Below are 21,286 nucleotides of genomic sequence, written 5' to 3'. Positions count from 1 at the left end.
TAATGGGCAGTAGTGTAGTTTATAGCATACTCTGATCCAAGTATCTTTTCTTTCTTCTTTCACATAAGTCAAGCCTCGAAATAATTCGTATTTATGACAAATGCTAAGCTAGTTGTGACAATACGCTAAACTGTAGTCCCCCATAGCTGACTGGGCGAATCAGTTCATCACCACCTCAGGTAGTACCACGTGTTCAAAATCATTGCTGTACTCATACTAACCTTCTAGATGACAACAAATGTAGTTTAGTTACAGAAAACACTACACTGAGGTAACAAAAGTCACGGGATACCTCCTATTATCGTTACGGACCTCCTTTCGCCGAGCCCAGTGAAGCATCTCAACGTGGTATGGACTCAACAAGTCTCTGGAAACCGCTGCAGAAATACTGGGCCACACTGCCTCTACAGCTGTCAATAATCGTGAGAGGTTTGCCGGTGTAGGATATTGTGCTCAAACTGACATATCGGCTATGTCGCATAAATATTCGATAGGATTCACGTCGGGCAACCGGGGTGGCACGAATTGTCCAGTTTACTCTTCAAACCATTCCTGAACAGTTGCGGTCCGGTTACACGGAGCACTGCTACGAAAACCTAAAGTCCTCTCCAAGGAGCGGAACGTAACAATTTCTAGTCAATGATCCGTTCAGTTTGGCAGACGACCCAGTCAGTCCATGCAAACACATCCCACACCATTACGGAGTCACCACCAGCTTGCACAGTACCTTGTTGACAACTTGGATCGATGGTTTCGTGGGGTCTGCGCCACACTCGAAGATTCCATCAGCTGTTACCAACTGAAATCGGTACGCATCTGACCAGGCCACGGCTTTCCAGCCGCATAGGATCCAATCGGTATTGTCACGAGCTCTGGAGCAAGTGCTGCACGCGATGTCCTGCTGTTAGCAGAGACACTCGCTTCTGTCGCCTCCTGCCGTAACTCATTAAGGCCAAATTTTGCCGCACTGTCCTAACAGATACGTTAGTTTTATAAATTATAGAGCGCAGCAATCAGTCGTCCTATTTCAGATTTTACTACGCAAATCCAGATTTCGGTTAGTGGCTAGTCATTCTCAATGCACTATTTTCTATTCTCGATGCATGTAAGTCCCTGTTGTTGGCGCGTCAGTCACATTTCTTCATATTCAAAGAAGAGTGACTGACGCCCGAACAACAGGGACTTGCATGCATCGAGAATAGAAAATAGTGCATTGCGAATGGCTAGCGTCTCACCGAAATCTGGATTTGAGTAATAAAATCTAAGAAAAGGACGACTGACTGCTGCACTCCACAATTTATAAGCCACATAACAGTCGCTGAGTGCACCCACTTTCCGAATGAGCAGTAACCTGAGATACGTTCGTCTTACGTCCCACTTCAATTTCTGCGGTGATTTCACTCATTGTTGCTTGTCTGTTAGTACTGACAGTTCAATGAAAACCCCCCTGTTCTCGGTCGTTAAGTGAAGGTCGTTATCCTTGGTGAGAGGTAATTCTTGAAATTCGGTATTCTTGGCACACTCTTGTCACCGTCGATGTCGGAATACTGAATTCCCTAACGATTTTCGGCATGGAATGTCCCACGCGTCAAGCTTCAACTCATTACGCGTTCAGAATCTGTTAATTCCCATATTGCGGCCGTAATAATGTCGAAAACCTTCTCACACAAATTACCTGAGTACAAATACAGCTCCATCAATGCACAGCCACTTTATACCTTGTGTACCCGATATTACCACCATCTGTATATGTGCATACCGCTTTCTTATGACTTTTTGTCACCTCTGTGTGTACTGTTGTAACTATCAACTCGACGCACTGGTTAACACACTGGACTCGCATTCGGGAGGACGACGGTTCAATCCCGCGTCAGGCCATTTCTGATTTACGTTTTCCGTGGTTTCCCTAAATCGCTTCAGGCAAATGCCGGGATGGTTTCTTTGAAAAGGCACGGCCGACTTGCTTCCCCATTCTTCCATAATCCTATGAGACCGACAACCTCACATTTTTGTATCCTCCCCCAAATCAAGCCCCCCCCCCCCTCCCCAACTATCAATATAACATAATAAAAGTGCATCTTGCTGCTTTCATTTTAAAACTTTTGATGGAGTCATAATTTCTGACATCTCCCGTAATATGGTCATCGCCATCAGATGAACAATGCAGTTCCAGCTGCCCATTCTTACATCTTGCACAGTGATATTTTAACTTCTCGATTATTGCAAACGTTATTATTTTGATCAAACACTCTCGTTGGCATGTGATGAATCGTAGTCTGATTGACCGGTCAATTTCGTTCGCATATCAACTATACCATGAGATTTTAGCAGACTTGGCAGTAAAATTTTAAGTTAAAGTAGACAATTACAGTAGTTGCAGTGCAATGTCCAGGGTACTTTCGGTACTTTCGTGTCTGTCAAAAAAAAGGTGCACAGTATGCCGACATAGGAACTTTTTTGATTTACCCGAATTGAGAGTTGTGTGAAATGCTGACAAGACGTGCAAATCAGTATACGTGGAGCTGTTAGCATAAAGGTGGATGGTGACGTCAGTGTGGCTACTAATCACTGAGAATAAACGTTCTCCGGAAGCCAAAATTGAAAGTGCTATGTCCCTGTCATAAAGCGGCAGCACACTAACCATTCAATAAACAGGGCGACAGTCTCCGTGTTGTGCACACTTTCGTAGCATAAGCGACCAACATTTGTGGAGGCAATTTGCACGCTCTTACAACGGAAGAGGGAATGACGAGCATTGTGTACTTTGTAAATTCGAGAAAAGAAATTCACAGAATCTATGTTGTGTAAATTGTCGCTAAGTACTACTACACTGCATCCGCTGTTCGGGCAGATGTGTAGTTTGGGACGGCCGATGGTGAAAACAATGTCTCTAAGAGTGAGTTAAGCGAATGTACCAGAGTCAGATATCTGTGTAAGGGGTCTGTCTACCGGCACTGAGAATGTTACGCACCAACTGTCAAACGTGTGATATTTTTACAAGTAGCGGCATTATGTTTAATGTTTTCGAATGGTCATTAAATATGGAACCACATGTTGCAACACAGATGAAGAATTTGTTTTTAGAATTTACTAGGACTTAACGTGTAACGTTCGTAGACTTTATGATAGTGAGTAGCATCGTTGGGGACTGCGACAGATACGTTGCGGGAAAATACTATATTTGGTATGTGAAAGCAGCTGTCTTTAGCTTACAACTTAGCCTTGAGAATGAAACACGACAATAAGAGATGTCCAAGAAAGAGTTTTATGTTTGATAATGCATGTTTGCTGCTGGGTTTTTACGTCTGACGGTGCCTAATAGCATAGATGTTTTAACCCTTTAATGCCCAACACCATTCCCCACAGTTTCAAAAATTTTTATTTCGCCTAAAGCCTCTTATTATTGAATCTTTTCGCCCTAAACTTTTAATGTGACATATTTGTCACACTGAAAAATAGACAGTATAAAAAATTGCAAGGCAGGACATATTAAGGTTTCTATTTAATTTGATTTATAGGTTCTAGTTGCAAAATCTCTTTCATTCTCATTTATAAGGAAGTCTGTGTTGAAGAATGAATACATTCATGTAAATCTACATCTAATTGGATATAAATCACACTTGAGTGTCTGGCAGAGGGTTCAACTAACCACCTGCACTATAATTATCTATTCCACTCTCGAATAGCACGCGGAAAAAACGAACAGCTACATCTTTCCATGCAAACTCTAATTTCGCTTATTTTATTCTGATGAACATTACTGGTCGCCGACAGGAAAATATTTTCGCTTTCGGAGGAGAAAGTTGGTGACTGAAATTTCGTGACAACTTCCATCAGCAACAACTACCTTTGTTTCAATCGTGCATCATGTCCGTGACACTCTGTCCTCTGTTTCTCGATAATACACAACGTGCTGCCCTTATACGAACTTTCTCGATGCACTATATTAAATCCATCTGGTAAGGATTCCACAACGCTTCAAAAGAGGACGGACAAGAGTAATGTTGTCAGTCTCTTTAGTAGATCAGTTAATACTTGCTTGCTTTTAAATGCATTTATTTGTAATTAATACCTGTAGAATGATGTCCATGACTGATCGTTGTCATACAGCAGCAAGTTACCATATATATCTCAGTTCTGCACTGTAACGTAGATATATGCTGCAAAACATTAGCTGATTCACTAAAGAGTACATTATGCAAAACTTTTCGTTTCTTTTCACGATAAAACAGAAAAAAGCAAATTAAATTACTAGACAATTCAATCTGTCAGTTTTTGTGTGTGAAATCTTCTGAAACAATTTCTGTCTTTACTTAAGTACAAAAATACATCACATTTCTCGCATAAAACCTATGATACCATCTTGCCTCATTCTCTTGTTTACTTCAACACAGGACAATGATCATAGTCTCTTTCTGGCAGTCTACAACTGGTAGAACTGTGGTGGAAGGCTTCCACTTCTTTCTCGACATGTCATCTTTATTTGGGCGTTCTCACTTTGATTTCTCTTACTCTTTCAAAACTAGTCCACCCACAAATTCCGCTTGAAGAAACTTGCAGTCCTTATGGTAGTTGAGCCATCTGTTGACTACCTCAACATTAATAACGTGCCAGAAGATGTATAAATACCACCTCCTTCATTTTATGTGGTGTTCGTGTAGTGATGGTAGTATGTCCATCAGATCAACACCAACCATACAGGCGTTTGTCGGTTTATAAGTAATCCTTAAGCAGTATTTGCGCAATATACGGCCGATTCTGTCCGTCACTCTGGGAACGTATAACAGAAAGGCCGTGCCCGACTTTTTTCACGATGTGTCACTTCTCCGAGTATTTGACTCTGTAGTTGTTGTTGTTGTGGTCTTCAGTCCTAAGACTGGTTTGATGCAGTTCTCCATACTAATCTATCTTGTGCAGCCTTCTTCATCTCCCAGTACCTATTGCAACCTACATACTTCTGAATCTGCTTAGTGTATTCGTCTCTTGGTCTCCCTCTACGATTTTTACCTCTTTCCCCCATTTGTGACAATTGTTCCCTTGCTCTCCCTGTACTCTGACAACATCTGGTTCTTTCAGTTTGTCTAGGTCACACCTCCTTAAATTCCCACCTTTCTGCAGTTTCTTCAGTTTTAATCTACAGTTCATAACCAATAGATTGTGGTCAGAGTCCACATCTGCCCTTGGAAATGTCTTACAACTTAATACCTGGTTCCTAAATGTCTGTCTTACCATTATATAATCTATCTGATACCTTTTAGTATCTGCAGGGTTCTTCCATGTGTACAACCTCCTTTTATGATTCTTGAACCAAGTGTTAGCTATGATTAAGTGGTGCTCTCTGCAAAATTCTACCAGACGGCTTCCTCTTTCATTTCTTTCCCCCAATCCATATTCACCTACTATGTTTCCTTCTCTCCCTTTACCTACTCTCGAATTCCAGTCACCCATGACTATTAAATTTTCGTCTCCCTTCACTATCTGAATAATTTCTTTTATCTCATCATACATTTCATCAATTTCTTCATCTGCAGAGCTAGTTGGCATATAAACTTGTACTACTGTAGTAGGTGTGGGCTTAGTGTCTATCTTAGCCACAATAATGCGTTCACTATGCTGTTTGTAGTAGCTTACCTGCACTCCTATTTTTTTTATTCATTATTAAACCTACTCCTGCATTAACCCTATTTGATTTTGTATTTATAACCCTGTATTCACCCGGCCAGAAGTCTTGTTCCTCCTGCCACCGAACTTCACTAATTCCCACTATATCTAACTTCAACCAAATTTCCCTTTTTAAATTTTCTAACCTACCTGCCCGATTAAGGGATCTGACGTTCCACGCTCAGATCCGTAGAATCCCACTTTTCTTTCTCCTGATAACGACGTCCTCTTGAGTAGTTCCCGCCCGGAGATCCGAATGGGGGACTATGGGGCAAGAGGACGCCATCATCATTTAACCATATAGTATAGCTGCATGCCCTCGGGAAAAATTACGGCTGTAGATTCCCCTTGCTTTCAGCCGTTCGCAGTACCAGCACAGCAAGGCCGTTTTGGTTAGTGTTACAAGGCCAGATCAGTCAATCATCCAGACTGTTGCCCCTGCAAGTACTGAAAAGGCTGCTGCCCCTCTTCAGGAACCACACGTTTGTCTGGCCTCTCAACAGATACCCCTCTGTTGTGGTTGCACCTACAGTACGGCCATCTGTATCGCTGAGGCAAGCAAGCATCCCCACCAGCGGCAAGGTCCATGGTTCATGGAGGGACTCTGTTAGACTTGATATATTATATGTCAAGCAGGGCACTGGAGGGTTAAGTTATCTTATACTACAGCACTATATAAATATTTTATATGGCTGTCAGTAGACACAGTACTGCGCTGTATTGATCAGTTTTCTTGCTTTATAGCACCTGGTAGTGGGATAACGTTGTCGTGAAAAATGTTGTGGTAGAAATAGGATACGTTTGGCTACTAGGGCGTAATATTATGAGTACCGATTCAAGAGACAGGTGTACGATGGACTCACAACAGAAAACCAGAATCTCTGTACGATGAGGAAAAGGAGACATTTCAGCTGACTCGTTACAAAATGAGAATCACCCAAAACGTTTCCAGAGTTCATTAGCTACAGTTAGAGGTAATGTCTTAAACACCACTGTTGGAAGTGGAATAATTGGAAGAATTCATTAATGAACTGGAACTCTTCAGACTCTTGTGGATTTTTAATATGAAAACTACGGTTACAGTACTATCATAACACAATGGTGAAGTAGATGGCATTAGGGAAACGTGATACGGACTGAACCTTATATTTTACGAAGAATATTTATAAGCGTGGTCTGTTGTTAATGCAGAACTAACATCATTCACGAAAGTGAGCTTGCTAGTGAAGATGCGACAAATCCACTTTAAGACGAACGAAGGAATTACCCGAATGGAACGGAAATCGGTAGATGAGATGCACATGTACAGACAAACAAATAATTACAACCTTTTTAAAAAAAATGGATGATTTATTCAGGAGAAAGAGCTTCACAAACTGAGCATGTCTTGCTCCACTTTCGGCCCTTATGGAAACAGTTGTTTGGGTTGGAATTGATTGATAAAGGTGATAGATGCCCTCCTGAGAGACATCGTGCCAAATTCTGTCCAATTGGTGCGTTTGATCGACAAAATCCCGAGCTGGTTAGAGGGCACAGCCCATGATGTTCCAAACGTTCTTTGTTGAGGGAGATCCAGCGACCTTTCCGGTCAAGGTAGGAGTTGAAAATTACGTAGAATAGGAGCAGAAACTCTCGCCGTGGGCAACGAAGTTCGGAATAAGGATACTCGGCGTTATCGAGAAGATTTTAGACCCAAATATTGCCGTCAGAAACCAATGCGTGTCATATTCCATCGGCTTCTGGCATCTTCCAATCCATTCATCTCGAGAGTCCAGAAAATGACAATTGAAGAAAATGAGCAGCTGCCACCTGATGTAAAAGATTTGTTTTTCGAACCGTCTCCCACTGGACAACCCGACAGCGACAGATGTCATTATGATTTCGATTGAAAAATGTAAGATAACGGCAATTTCGATATCTAATTCGTTATCGGCGACCTCACAATACTTTATACCTGACGTTTTACTAGAATCTCTTAAATTTATAGTTTTTGATCAGCTATGTTGGATTCACTAATTTTAATTTTGTAACTCCGACACTGGATTTTTAATCAGCGACACAATGAATCTAAAAGGAAAACAGTTTTGTAGAATTTTGTATCCATTTTTCTGTTATGTCCAGGTTTCGGAGCCAGTTGGTGCACTGCGCGGCAACGAGAGGCAGCTAAGAGTGAGTGTTACGTCTGGCGGCCACTGCGCCTGGCGAATCACTTCTGTCGCCAAACTTCCTACTGGTCCCTGGAGTCTCGCCAAAGCTCGGGCGACTTGTTAACAAGGACATAACTTTCAGTTGCCCCCTCAGATGTGTTACGCCAGCCCGCTGAGAAGTGACACCAGGTTTTGAAGCAGATAAGTGCCCGTGTACGTGCACATGAATCCGCGGCATGAAAAATGATATTGCACATTCTGCGATATGAGCGAATCGACAGCTTGGTAATAGGACGAAGGAGTTGGAACTGTTATTCGGAGATTGAAAGTTTTGTTTAAAAATTTATTTTCGTTTCGTTTTGAACTCGTACTGCCTTGATTGGTTGGCTGTAACTTCTCTGTAGTTTTGGGTGACTTTGTGCATTTCCAACTGCAAGAGAAAACAAATATCATCCTGCGAGAGTATATCATGAATTCGGCCCTGTTTCACAATCTTTCCAGAAAAATAGTAAACTGATTAAATCCTGAACTTCATGAGTAATCTCCTTAATCATGCTATTCATGAAATGGCCCCTGTGCGTTGACAATTTTCGTAGCAAACGGATCCTGCAATGCTGTCTTGTAGTGTATTTGCTTGGAAACTTAATGTTCGCTGCTCTCTGTGAGCTTGCTGCAAATTTGTAACTACAGTTGCTGAGAGCTTAGTGTCACGCTCCATACAACAAGTAAACTATTTTACACACATCATTGAGTGAAACTCAATTGGATCTAGGATTTGGACAGAGCTCTTAGGTGAAATATTTCGTTAACAATTTGTTTTTAAATTATCTGACATAATATTACTTGTACGAAATTCATATTACAACAGTCATTAACACTGACAAAGAGTAACATTGATATCAATCACTTACTTTCACAAAGGTCAGAAAAATATTAATAAACATGAAAAATACCTTAAGCTGAAAATTACTCAATCTTTAATGAAAAATCTTAAGTTCCCTGATATGGATGTCCCATTCAACACTGGTTCCGAACTACTCGCGAATGCAGTGCAAGTAAATAAAATATAGTACCTCTACATATGCTTTTCTAATCTCATTACAGCACATTTCATTCTAAATCACTGATCGATTCCATCTATTCTCTTTCACAGTATTCGTACATAAATATCATTTTAATTAAACACAGATGCACTTTACGTCTGCACTGCCACGAGTCCTGTGCTTGGCTCCTGCCTCACTAATCCTGTAACGATAGAACTTTCGCATTCTTCACTGCCAAACAGCGATGACGAAAAAAGCACGTCTCCCAGCGACGCAGCTGCGTGCGAATAGGAAGCAATTCAGAATTGTCGCTTAGTGTTTGAGATATCCATAGTATGTACAAATTCTGGAAATGCAAATAATAAACTCCCAACAAACCTGAGTATTGGGGCAAGTGAGATTCTGGTACACTCTGCATTGTTGTCAGATGTTTCCAAAATGACGGCGATGACGTCATCCAAGATGGCGGCGTGTAGGCATGGCAACAGCTTATGTCGTCACCCAAGATGGCAGCCATGACATCATTCCAGATGGCTGATTTTAGCGGGAAGTTTGATTTTTGGTGGGAAGACAGGTAAATTGAGCCGCCTCCACTAACCTATCCCCCTTCCCCAGAAAATGGCAGCAAGTTCAAATTCCATCAGGACAATGCAACACACCTCTACTAACCTAAGAAAATGGCTGGAAGATAGGTCAATTGGACTAACTCCACCAACTTAAGTCATCCAACCGCCACCTCTTCCTAGGGATAGGCAGGAAGTCTGAATATTGGAGGGAAGATAGGTCAATCGAGCTATCTCTACTAACCCAAGAAAATGGTGGGTAAGAAAGGGCACTTGGGCTACCTCCTCTAACCTAAGCCATCCGACCACCACCTTGTCCTAGGAAATGGCAGGGAGAGGTCTCGACCTGTGCCACACATAAGTTTTTATTATTTTGCATGCACTATTTATTTAGACAGTTTGATGCAGTACAGCCATCCAGAGTGTTCACCACGAGGTCTGGACTCAAGCTGACTTAGTACACAGTACCACCACCCGAGGGTGCTCTCATCCGTACCATAATCCAAGATGGCAGTCATGACGTCAGCCGATGATGCAAGTACCATTACCCAAGATGGTGGGAAACAATGTGATTGCCACAAGGGTCCAGGAGTAGTACACAGTACCACCAACAGAGGGCGCTGTCATCTGTTCTGTGATTTAATCCAAGATGGTGATCATGACCTCAGCCGATGACCCAAGTACCATTATCCAAGATGGCGGATTTTGGCAGGAAACAGTGTGGTCACCATGAGGTCTGGACCTAGCACACAGTACTGCCACCAGAGATTGATGTCTTTCATTCCACGATGTAACCCAAGACAGTGGGGGGGGGGGGGGGGGGGGGGAATGGAATGGCAAAAACAGTATGGCTCCACTAGGTATAGGCCAAGTGCACAATACTGCAACCAGTGGATGCTGTCGTCCATTCCGTGGACTGGCTGGAGGGGAAATGACTTAGCCTGTGCTGGGCTGCTGAAAAGGAAGGAGTGTACTTTATTTATTTTGGAGCAATATATTTAGCGATGGAGTTTAGATAGTATATTTATCACACTGATACAAAACACACTCTCTTACATGCTTGGGGTCACACCACAGAGCCCACAGACATGTAAGCTACTCCTAAATAATGCTATGCACACATGCAGATAACTCCTAAATTACCGAAATAATTTCAGTACAGACATGCAAACTCCTCCTAAATAGTGCAGACAAGAAATCAACTCGTAAACTGTCCAAATAACACATAGCACAGCATACAGGCCTGCACGCAAAATAATGCAACAGACTTGCAAACAACGTGCACAGACGTTGCCCGCCTCCCCTATCCACTCGACCACACATGAGGCTACCACACACGTTCCCAGACGCCAAAATGCACCGGAAACTGTCAAACCATGCACAGGTGCCCACAAGCATGAGATGGCGACATCCCTCTCATATTGAAACCTGAGAAATACCACTAGAAGTACGTGATCACCTACACACCTTTGCTGACATGACCAGATGGGACCAAAGACCTATTTGGAGGGTACAGACGCTCAAAGGGCGCAAGCCACTGCTGGACACAAACCAGCGTGAGCCATCATCCTCATGCCTCTCTTGACAGCATGTGAAAAGTTCTACAACTGCTATACTAACATCACATGTCTATCAAAATAAGTGTCATGTCATCCTCTGGACCAAACGCATAAGTGTTCACTGCTGCCAACGTCATCCCTCTCACTACCTGCGGTCCAGCGAAGATCTATTTGCAGAGTGACCCACCCTGCTACTGCTGTTTGTGATCCTTCTCAAACAGTCATCACTTATTACTCAGTGGATATATCACAGAACCTCTGACATGTTATTCAGACAGAATACGTTACAGATATTATAGAAATATCTAGCTGGGGTGGCGTGAGGGAGTCGCAGATACCGCTTACATACTACGTTCCGTAGCCAAACCACTTTCAAAATTCAGCAATTTTATCACGAGGTTGCGTCGTGGGCTATGTGTGACCAGACTGCTTGTCTGATAATATACACTCCAGCGATCACCATCTCGGTATCTGTCTGGACAAAAAAACCACCTCATTCATACACTCCTGGAAATGGAAAAAAGAACACATTGACACCGGTGTGTCAGACCTATCATACTTGCTCCGGACACTGCGAGAGGGCTGTACAAGCAATGATCACACGCACGGCACAGCGGACACACCAGGAACCGCGGTGTTGGCCGTCGAATGGCGCTAGCTGCGCAGCATTTGTGTACCGCCGCCGTCAGTGTCAGCCAGTTTGCCGTGGCATACGGAGCTCCATCGCAGTCTTTAACACTGGTAGCATGCCGCGACAGCGTGGACGTGAACCGTATGTGCAGTTGACGGACTTTGAGCGAGGGCGTATAGTGGGCATGCGGGAGGCCAGGTGGACGTACCGCCGAATTGCTCAACACGTGGGGCGTGAGGTCTCCACAGTACATCGATGTTGTCGCCAGTGGTCGGCGGAAGGTGCACGTGCCCGTCGACCTGGGACCGGACCGCAGCGACGCACGGATGCACGCCAAGACCGTAGGATCCTACGCAGTGCCGTAGGGGACCGCACCGCCACTTCCCAGCAAATTAGGGACACTGTTGCTCCTGGGGTATCGGCGAAGACCATTCGCAACCGTCTCCATGAAGCTGGGCTACGGTCCCGCACACCGTTAGGCCATCTTCCGCTCACGCCCCAACATCGTGCAGCCCGCCTCCAGTGGTGTCGCGACAGGCGTGAATGGAGGGACGAATGGAGACGTGTCGTCTTCAGCGATGAGAGTCGCTTCTGCCTTGGTGCCAATGATGGTCGTATGCGTGTTTGGCGTCGTGCAGGTGAGCGCCACAATCAGGACTGCATACGACCGAGGCACACAGGGCCAACACCCGGCATCATGGTGTGGGGAGCGATCTCCTACACTGGCCGTACACCTCTGGTGATCGTCGAGGGGACACTGAATAGTGCACGGTACATCCAAACCGTCATCGAACCCATCGTTCTACCATTCCTAGACCGGCAAGGGAACTTGCTGTTCCAACAGGACAATGCACGTCCGCATGTATCCCGTGCCACCCAACGTGCTCTAGAAGGTGTAAGTCAACTACCCTGGCCAGCAAGATCTCCGGATCTGTCCCCTATTGAGCATGTTTGGGACTGGATGAAGCGTCGTCTCACGCAGTCTGCACGTCTAGCACGAACGCTGGTCCAACTGAGGCGCCAGGTGGAAATGGCATGGCAAGCCGTTCCACAGGACTACATCCAGCATCTCTACGATCGTCTCCATGGGAGAATAGCAGCCAGAACATGATGATAATAATATTATAAAGGAAAGCACTTCGTAATGTTTTGCAGCACATAATATTCTATAATATTATAGTCTACATAACAGTTGTTTTGTAAATCTAACTGCATTCCCTCTGAGAAGTAAGTTTGTCTGATTTCCCTTTTTCTACAAGAAAGCTTGCACTGCTTGGAGTTAAGATACACTGGTGAGCCAAAACATTATGACCACTGCTCACCGCGAGTTTGAATGCCTCCTGGTCGTGATGCGGATACGTTATGCAGTAAGGAAGGAATGTAAGCAGAGCAGAGATGAATGGGCAGTCATTATAACGAATATACGAGACGCAAATGTGGAAATCCACTGAAATAAGCGGTTTTGACAAAGTGCACTTTATTGTGGCACTGCGATTGGAAATGAGAACTCCTGAAACGGGGAAGCTGGTCACCAGTTGGCGTACGCACCTGTGGGAAATGGTTGAACGATGGTGAAATAACGATTAGGCCATATGGTTTTGGACGAACTCGTCTCGCCACAAAACGCTGAGATTGGAGTATCAATCACTGTGTAATCCGGGATAGACAGTGATTGGTGGCAGATCTGCCTACAGAGCACAATGCTGGAGCAGGCGCAAGTGTTTCGGATCACATCGTTCAAAGGCCATTGTTAAACATGGAGTTCCACATCACACGACACCTACGTGTTCCTGTTCGACCCCACGACATCTTCAATTATGATTGCAGTGGGTACAGAATCACTTAGTTTTCACCGTGGGTCATTAGAAATGTGTCACCTGTCGAATAAATTTCTTTTGTTGTTACATCAGGTCGATGGATGGGTCCATTCGTTACGCCGCAGGCTCTGTTCGATGGGGACAGAACTATGCTATGGGGTACGTTGAGTTGGGCTTCCATTGTATCTGTGGTGGTAATGGAACGCGTTGTGATAGCAGTGAACTACGGGAACATTGTTGCAGATCCCTGCATTGCTTCATGTTTGAAGTCTCTCTCTCTCTCTCTCTCTCTCTCTCTCCCTCCCCAACCCCCTCCTACGGTGATGACGTGTTCCAGCTGGATAACTGTCCGTATGGCAAGGTCGGAATCGTGCTGCAGTGGTTTGAGGGGCGTTGTAGTGAGCTCACATTGTTGTCCTGGTCAGCAAATCTGCGTAATCTGCATCCACTGTGACACATCAGGCGCCAGCTGCGTGTCTGTATGTCTGTAAACCACCATCCCATAATTTACGGGAATTTCTGGACCTGTGCATAGAGATATGGTGCCTCTGCTTCTGGAATCCTGTCAAGGACTTGTAGAAGCTATGTCACACACGATCACTGTCTTTGAAAAGTCGAACAACACACTATTAAACAGGTAATCATAATATTTTGCACGTTCTTGTTTCGAGCACTGTATTTCACATGTTATAAGGACTCTGTTGCTGGATAAGAACAATGATCAAGGATATTACCTCAGGGTTGTACTAAAAAGTCAAAATTATGAATTAATTTTTATCTTATGTGTAGAACGATTGTAAATTGGTATTGCACTATTTGTAACGAAACTTTTATAGCCCGATATCCTTACTAACTGGACATGGTATTTTCTTTTTTGCCTTATTACATGTTCATGTATACTTAAGTTTATATATATATATATATATATATATATATATATATATATATATATATATATATATAGACAGAATAATATGACTAGCTGATGGACAAGGGAGGAAATGTGCGGTTTAACAGCGCTGAAAAATAATTTTACGCTCGTTTATTTCGGAACAGTGTGATTTGCAAGCCAGATACAGCCAACAACTGCCTTTGGAGCGCACTGGGATTGCATATAACACGTTGAGGCACACCCGCCGTATGCACAAGTCGCATCGTTTCTGAGCGTTTAGCAACACGTTGAACACGGAACGCTCAACGATGACGTTCGAAAGCGCAAACGGTGAAGGAAATAAGCCTTTTCTTTTCTAAGGAACTGCCTTGGCATTTCTGTTAATCGGTATAGAGATACCTCATAAAACAGAAATCTGGATAATGGGCTGATGGTGTGAGTCACACTGCTGAACGACTTATCGCCACGTAAAAGTGTGCAGGCAACAGGGGACGTACGTTCCTTTTGAGATGTATGGCGCTATCACTCTGTGGCACTAACCGTTGCTTTTCTTAGCGCAGGGAACGCGCAAACAAGACGATTTACGAGAGTGGAGGAATATTTATCAGAAATTTCCACGATTAAATACATGCTGTAAGCAAACATCCGTCTGTATCAGGATCTGCTCTGTTGACAAAGGTACAGCCCTTTTGTAACGACTCAAGAAATAACTGCAATCCAGTAATTTTAGGAGCGACGCCTGAAAGACTGTACGTTAACCGCCTAATAAGACGGCCGTTGGTGAATTTACGACGTAAAACATATCGTCACTATGATACAGAGCAATACTACTCTCAAGAGAACTTACCGTGTCCGAGTGTACAACAATTAAATTACTGTGTCTATTCCTTCCATGCCACCAGTTAGTATCATGGGTTTCGATTACTTGCGATGTATACTGGGTCATCAGGAGCTTTTTCTTTGATTTTTCTGCAAGTATTCACTATTTCATTTGTGGAATATGTAGGTAGAGCCAGCCCAAACAAAACTGCTCATTGTGGGTTTAACGCGATGCTGAGCGTTCACTGAACACGTCTGTTTGTGCCTCATTACAAACAAAATGTCTTAAAATTTTACATGCGCATTCCATACAGCTATCCGAAATTAGTCTAGACCGATTACCGATTTAACTATACATATTAACAGGCACGCCAGAACTGAAAGACTGGTCAGTACTCCAGCAGCTTTGAAGCATTACGATATACAGAACGTTTCACAATTCCTATTGCAGGTTTCTAGTGGCTGTGTCTTAATAGATAAAGTTTTGACAGAGAACACACTTTTCGATAAAAAGTAAGTTTTAACACTGTAGTTCTTTCAAATCTCTCGTTGACAAGAGGGCGCCGGTCCCTGTTGTATTGGGTGGTGTATTAAGTTCGTGGAGTTTTTCCATGTCTTTAATAATGACAACAGATACACAAAACAGAGACGTTAGACATCAGTAGTACATTCTCCTTCACTATTTACAACAGTATGTCAACTCTGGGGTAACTTTTCGATTCCTCGACTGTAGAAATGATGTGGTTTTGAGGTGAAGAACCCATCGAGCCGTGTTCGGGGCGCATTTTTGTCCGGAAAGAAAGTTCCTTGAATGCTGTTCGATAGAGTGCGGAAAAGGTCAAAATGTGAGGGCGCAAGGTCGGCAAAATAAGGTGGCTGCGGAATGATTTTCCCATTCTCACTCCTTTATAGTACTTTTCTGTCAGTCTAGCAGAATGCAGGCACCCACCATCGTGGAGTAGCATCACTCCACGCAGTCTTTGTGATCGCTGTTCTTGGACTGCGTCTGCAAGACGTGTGCCACGCGGGGTAGCCACGCGGTCTCAGGCGTCTTGTGGCGGTTCGCGCGTCTAGCCCCGTCGGAGGATCGAGACCTCCCTCGGGCATGGGTGTGTGTGTTGTCCTTAGCGTAAGTTAGTTTATGTTAGGTTAAGTATTGTGTAAGCTTAGGTACCGAAGACCTGGGCAGTTTGATCCCGTAGATCTTACCACAAATTTCCAAAAATTTGCAAGACGTGTCAGTTGTTGACAATAAATTTGAGCAGTGATGGAATCAGTTCATAGCACATCACACCGTCACTGTTACACCAGATGCACAACATTATCTTTTGTAGATGCGCGGAAGTCTTTATGGACGCGGTTGCTACTTTGTTTGGCTTAGCAATTCCTTTCTTTCCATTAGGTTAACACAGAGACGCCATCTTTCATCTACATCTACATTTACATTTATACTTCGCAAGCCAAACAACGGTGTGTGGTGGAGGGCACTTTTCGTGCCACTGTCATTGCCTCCCTTTCCTGTTCCACTCGCGTATGGTTCGCGGGAAGAACGACTGCCTGAAAGCTTCCGTGCGCGTTGGAATCTCTCTAATTTTCATTCGTGATCTCCTCGGGAGGTATAAGTAGGGGGAAGCAATATATTTGATATCTCATCCAGAAACGCACCCTCTCGAAACCTGGACAACAAGCTACACCGCGATGCAGAGCGCCTCTCCTGCAGAGTCTGCCACTTGAGTTTTCTAAACATCTCCGTGACGCTATCACGCTTACCAAATGAACCTGCGACGGAACGCGCCGCTCTTCTTTGGATCTTCTCTGTCTCCTCTGTCAACCCGACCTGGTACGGATCCCACACTGATGAGCAATACTCAAGTATAGATCGAACGAGTGTTTTGTAAGCCACCTCCTTTGTTGGTGGATTACGTTTTTAAGGACTCTCCCAATGAATCTCAACCTGGCACCCGCCTTACCAACAATTAATTTTATATGATCAATCCACTTCAAATCGTTCCGTATGCATACTCCCAGATTTTTTAGAGAAGTGACTGCTACCAGTGTTTGTTCCGCTATCATATAATCATACAATAAAGGATCCTTCTTTCTATGTATTCGCAATACATTACATTTACTATGTTAAGGGTCAGTTGCCACTCCCTGCACCAAGTGCCTATCCGCTGCAGATCTTCCTGCATTTCGTCACCATTAACGATGCAGAATCGGTGTTGCTCACGAGCCAGCTGATGACGAGCGAGCAGAAACGCACATGTGGTCACCCAGCTTAGAGCATGCGGCACCCCTACAAGCGGTTTTTGAACCTTCCACATAGCATGCAAATGCCGCACGAAGGTGGAGTGGTGGCAGTTCATCACATTTGCGAGTTCTCGTTTACAGTGATGCGGATCATTGCAGATCAAAGCGTTTAAGCGATCTTCATCAAACCGCGGGAGTCTTCCTGAACGTGCACAGTCACAAATGTCAAAATGCTCCTCCTTTCAACGGAAAACCATTTCATTGCCGTGCTCTGTACAATGGCATTATCCCCATACACGGTGCAAAGGTCTCCGGCTGCCTCCATTGCTGTTTCCCTTCTATTGAACTCAAACAGAAGAATGTAACGGAAATGTTCCGATTCCTCTGCTAGGCACTCCATTTTTAGCGTCCTCAGCTCTGCTCGCTATCTCCCAATGGCGAAATGAAAATACGTAAACTTAAATAGCAACAGTGAAATACAAATAAAAATGACAATCGATAAGAACACCCTTAGCAACCGGAATCCCAACGTGCGAAACTAAGACGCTACGAACTTACACACCAACCCAATAGTTACATCACATACCTTTACAGTCCGACTACAACAACAGCAGCTGCCAGAAAGTGGTGTGTTTGCATAAGCATGCAATCACTCTTTACACGTAGTGACTTTACGTGTGAGCCGTGACTCCTTCGCGTGCATCAGCTCTTGACTGTGGTGCTCCACGGACTGTGAGTACTCGAGACACTGGGCATGCGGCCGGCCGGGGTGGCCGAGCGGTTCTAGGCACTACAGTCTGGACCCGCGCGGCCGCTACGGTCGCAGGTTCGAATCCTGCCTCGGACATGGATGTGTGTGATGTCCTTAGATTAGTTAGGTTTAAGTAGTTCTAAGTTCTAGGGGACTGATGACCTCAGAGCCATTTGAACAATTTTGAACACTTGGCATGCCTCGAGCTCCTGTAGCGCGTGCTGTAAAGCTGGAGACCTCAAAGTGATATTATTTTCAAATTTTCTTTACAACCAAATAGTACCTTTGCGGGTATGGTGAATTACCATAACTACACTACTGGCCATTAAAATTTCTGCACCGCGAAGGTGACGTGTTACAGATGCGAAATTTAACCGACACGAAGAAGATGCTGTGATATGCAAATGATTAGCTTTTCAGAGCATCCACATCCGGTGGCGACACCTACAACGTGCTGACATGAGGAAAGTTTCCAATCGATTTCTCATACACAAACAGCAGTTGACCGGCGTTGCCTGGTGAAACGTTATTGTGATACCTCGTTGTAGGAGGAGAAATGCGTACCATCACGTTTCGGACTTTGATAAAGGTCGGATTGCAGCCTATCGCGATTGCGGTTTATCGTGTCGCGACATTGCTGGCTGCTCTCGTTGGTCGAGATCCAATGACTGTTACCAGAATATGGAACCGGTGGGTCCAGGAGGGTAATACGGAACGCCGTGCTGGATCCCAACGGCCTCGTATCACTAGCAGTAGAGATGACAGGCATCTTATCCGGGTGGCTGTAACGGATCGTGCAGACACGTCTCGATCCCTGAGTCAACAGATGGAGACGTTTGCAAGACAACAACCATCTGCACGAACAGTTCGACGACGTTTGGAGCAGCATGGACTATCAGCTCGGAGACCGTGGCTGCTGTTACCCTTGACGCTGCATCACAGACAGGAGCGCCTGCGATGATGTACTCAACGACGAACCTGGGAGCACGAATAGCAAAACGTAATTTCTTTTCGGATGAATAAAGGTTCTGTTTACAGGATCATGATGGTCGCATCCGTGTTTGGCGACATCGAGGTGAACGCACATTGGAAGCGCGTATTCGTCATCGCCATACTGGCGTATGATCTGGCGTGATGGTATGGGGTGTCATTGGTTACACGTCTCGGTCACCTCTTGTTCACATTGACGGCGCTTTGAAAAGTGGACGTTACATTTCAGATGTGTTACGACCCGTGGTTGTACCCTTCATTCGGTCCCTGCGAAACCCTACATTTCGGTAGGATAATTCGCGACCGCATGTCACAGGTCCTGTACGGGTCTTTCTGGATACTAAAAATGTTCGACTGCTACCCTGGGCATCACATTCTCCAGATCTCTCACCAACTGAAAACGTCTGGTCAGTGGCGGCCAAGCAACTGGCTCGTCACAATACGCCAATCACAACTCTTGATGAACTGTGGTATCGTGTTGAAGTTGCATGGGCAGCTGTACCTGTACACGCCATCCAAGCTCTGTTTGACTCAATGTCCAGGCGTATCAAGGCCGTTATTACGACCAGAGGTGGTTATTGTGGGTACTGATTTCTCAGGATCTATGCACCCAGGTTGTGTGAAAATGTAATAACATGTCAGTTCTAGTATAATATATTTGGCCAGTGAATACCCGTTTATCATCTGCATTTCTTCTTGGTGTAGCAATTTTAATGGGTAGTAGTGTATATCTAGTAAGCCTAGGAGCTTGCAAAAGAAACTGCTTATAGCAGACAGAGGTGTGCATGCCAGATACACTGTCGCTGTCAGTGTATTGGTTAGTGGTGGTGGTGGTTAGTGTTTAACGTCCCGTCGACAACGAGGTCATTAGAGACGGAGCGCAAGCTCGGGGTAGGGAAGGATTGGGAAGGAAATCGGCCGTGCCCTTTCAAGGGAACCATCCCGGCATTTGCCTGAAGCGATTTAGGGAAATCACGGAAAACCTAAATCAGGATGGCCGGAGACGGGATTGAACCGTCGTCCTCCCGAATGCGAGTCCAGTGTGCTAACCACTGCGCCACCTCGCTCGGTGTATTGGTTAGTCTTCCCGTTTTTCTATCCGACTTAATGAATACCGCACTAAACTAATTTCCCATCGCTCTGTCGAATGCGAATATAAACACGTGATGAGCATTATTCGACGATGACATTGTTATCCTTGATGAAGAATATAGATTGTGGATTGAGAGCAAACCAAAGAGAGATGGAAGTATAGACGAGCATCAGAAATGATGTTTGCAACAAAGGTAATGAATACTGGAACCACCTAGTAAAGTAAAATGCGACGTACGATCCAAAGAGAACATAAGAAACATTTCACTTCGCGAGAATACTAGCATCAAACTGAGACGCTAATTCCAGAAAGAAATTTCTGAGACTCTGTATTCTTTAGCACAGTATTGGACGGAAATGAAGAGCGGACTGTGTATGCCTCCCACCTGTCTTGTGAAATTACAAGTACTCGTGCAATAGATACATTGTGTGCCCTGAACTTAAACCCCAGAATATGACTTTGACACATGCATAAAGCGATCTGATATTGTCATTGCCGATAGGTGAAAGGTATTTCACACCAAGCGCAACGAAAGGAGGAGGCGCGAGGTTATTCGCAAGGAACGCAAATGCACTTTGCACTACTACAAGTGTTTGATTCGTACGTTATACAGAACATGATGGAAAGTGCTGTACGATGCATTACGGACTACGGAAGTAGGTTAGGTCGGTAGTTCGGAAGAAAGACTGGCAGAACGCAAGCTGACAACACTTTTTTTGGATACATACGCAGTTGCTTCACGATTAGCGCTACTTTTGAGTAACATATAACTGTTTGGTTCGGTTGATGGAAACTAAATGTGATGTGTAGTGTTCAGATCTTCAGTTTGTTTTTAAATTGTGGTGTTTTCATCTGAGGAACGTATTGTTCTTATTGACCATGTGTTGCGATAAGGCGATAAATACACATATTTAGTGCAGGAGGCATTTTCTGAAACATTCCCGGAAACAGCTGCTCTTCATCATAATGCAGTTCGTCAACTTACTGAGAAATTTCGAGAGACAGGCTCAGTATTAGATGTCGAACGAAGTGCAAGACCACTTAAACTAAACAAAAAGTTGTTAGATATT

The 21,286-nt window shown here is 44.3% G+C and overlaps 1 protein-coding gene across 3 annotated transcripts in view; it reads left to right on the top strand.

The window, feature by feature from the left end:
• LOC126284582 (fatty acyl-CoA reductase wat-like) overlaps window positions 1-21,286 on the top strand; it is a 226,256-nt gene that overhangs the window by 78,251 nt on the left and 126,719 nt on the right. For 2 of the 3 annotated variants that reach the window (XM_049983603.1, XM_049983605.1), the window contains exon 2: window positions 7,783-7,830. The exons of the other annotated variant lie outside the window; for it this stretch is intronic. The gene's annotated coding sequence lies outside the window, so the exon portion shown is untranslated. The remainder of the gene's footprint in view (window positions 1-7,782; window positions 7,831-21,286) is intronic. 3 annotated transcript variants of the gene reach the window in all.

The sequence above is a fragment of the Schistocerca gregaria genome, chromosome 8 (genome assembly GCF_023897955.1).
Source record: "Schistocerca gregaria isolate iqSchGreg1 chromosome 8, iqSchGreg1.2, whole genome shotgun sequence".
Lineage (NCBI taxonomy): Eukaryota > Metazoa > Arthropoda > Insecta > Orthoptera > Acrididae > Schistocerca > Schistocerca gregaria.
The sequence above is the reverse complement of the archived record's forward strand: the minus strand, read 5'-3'. Positions and strand labels throughout refer to the sequence as shown.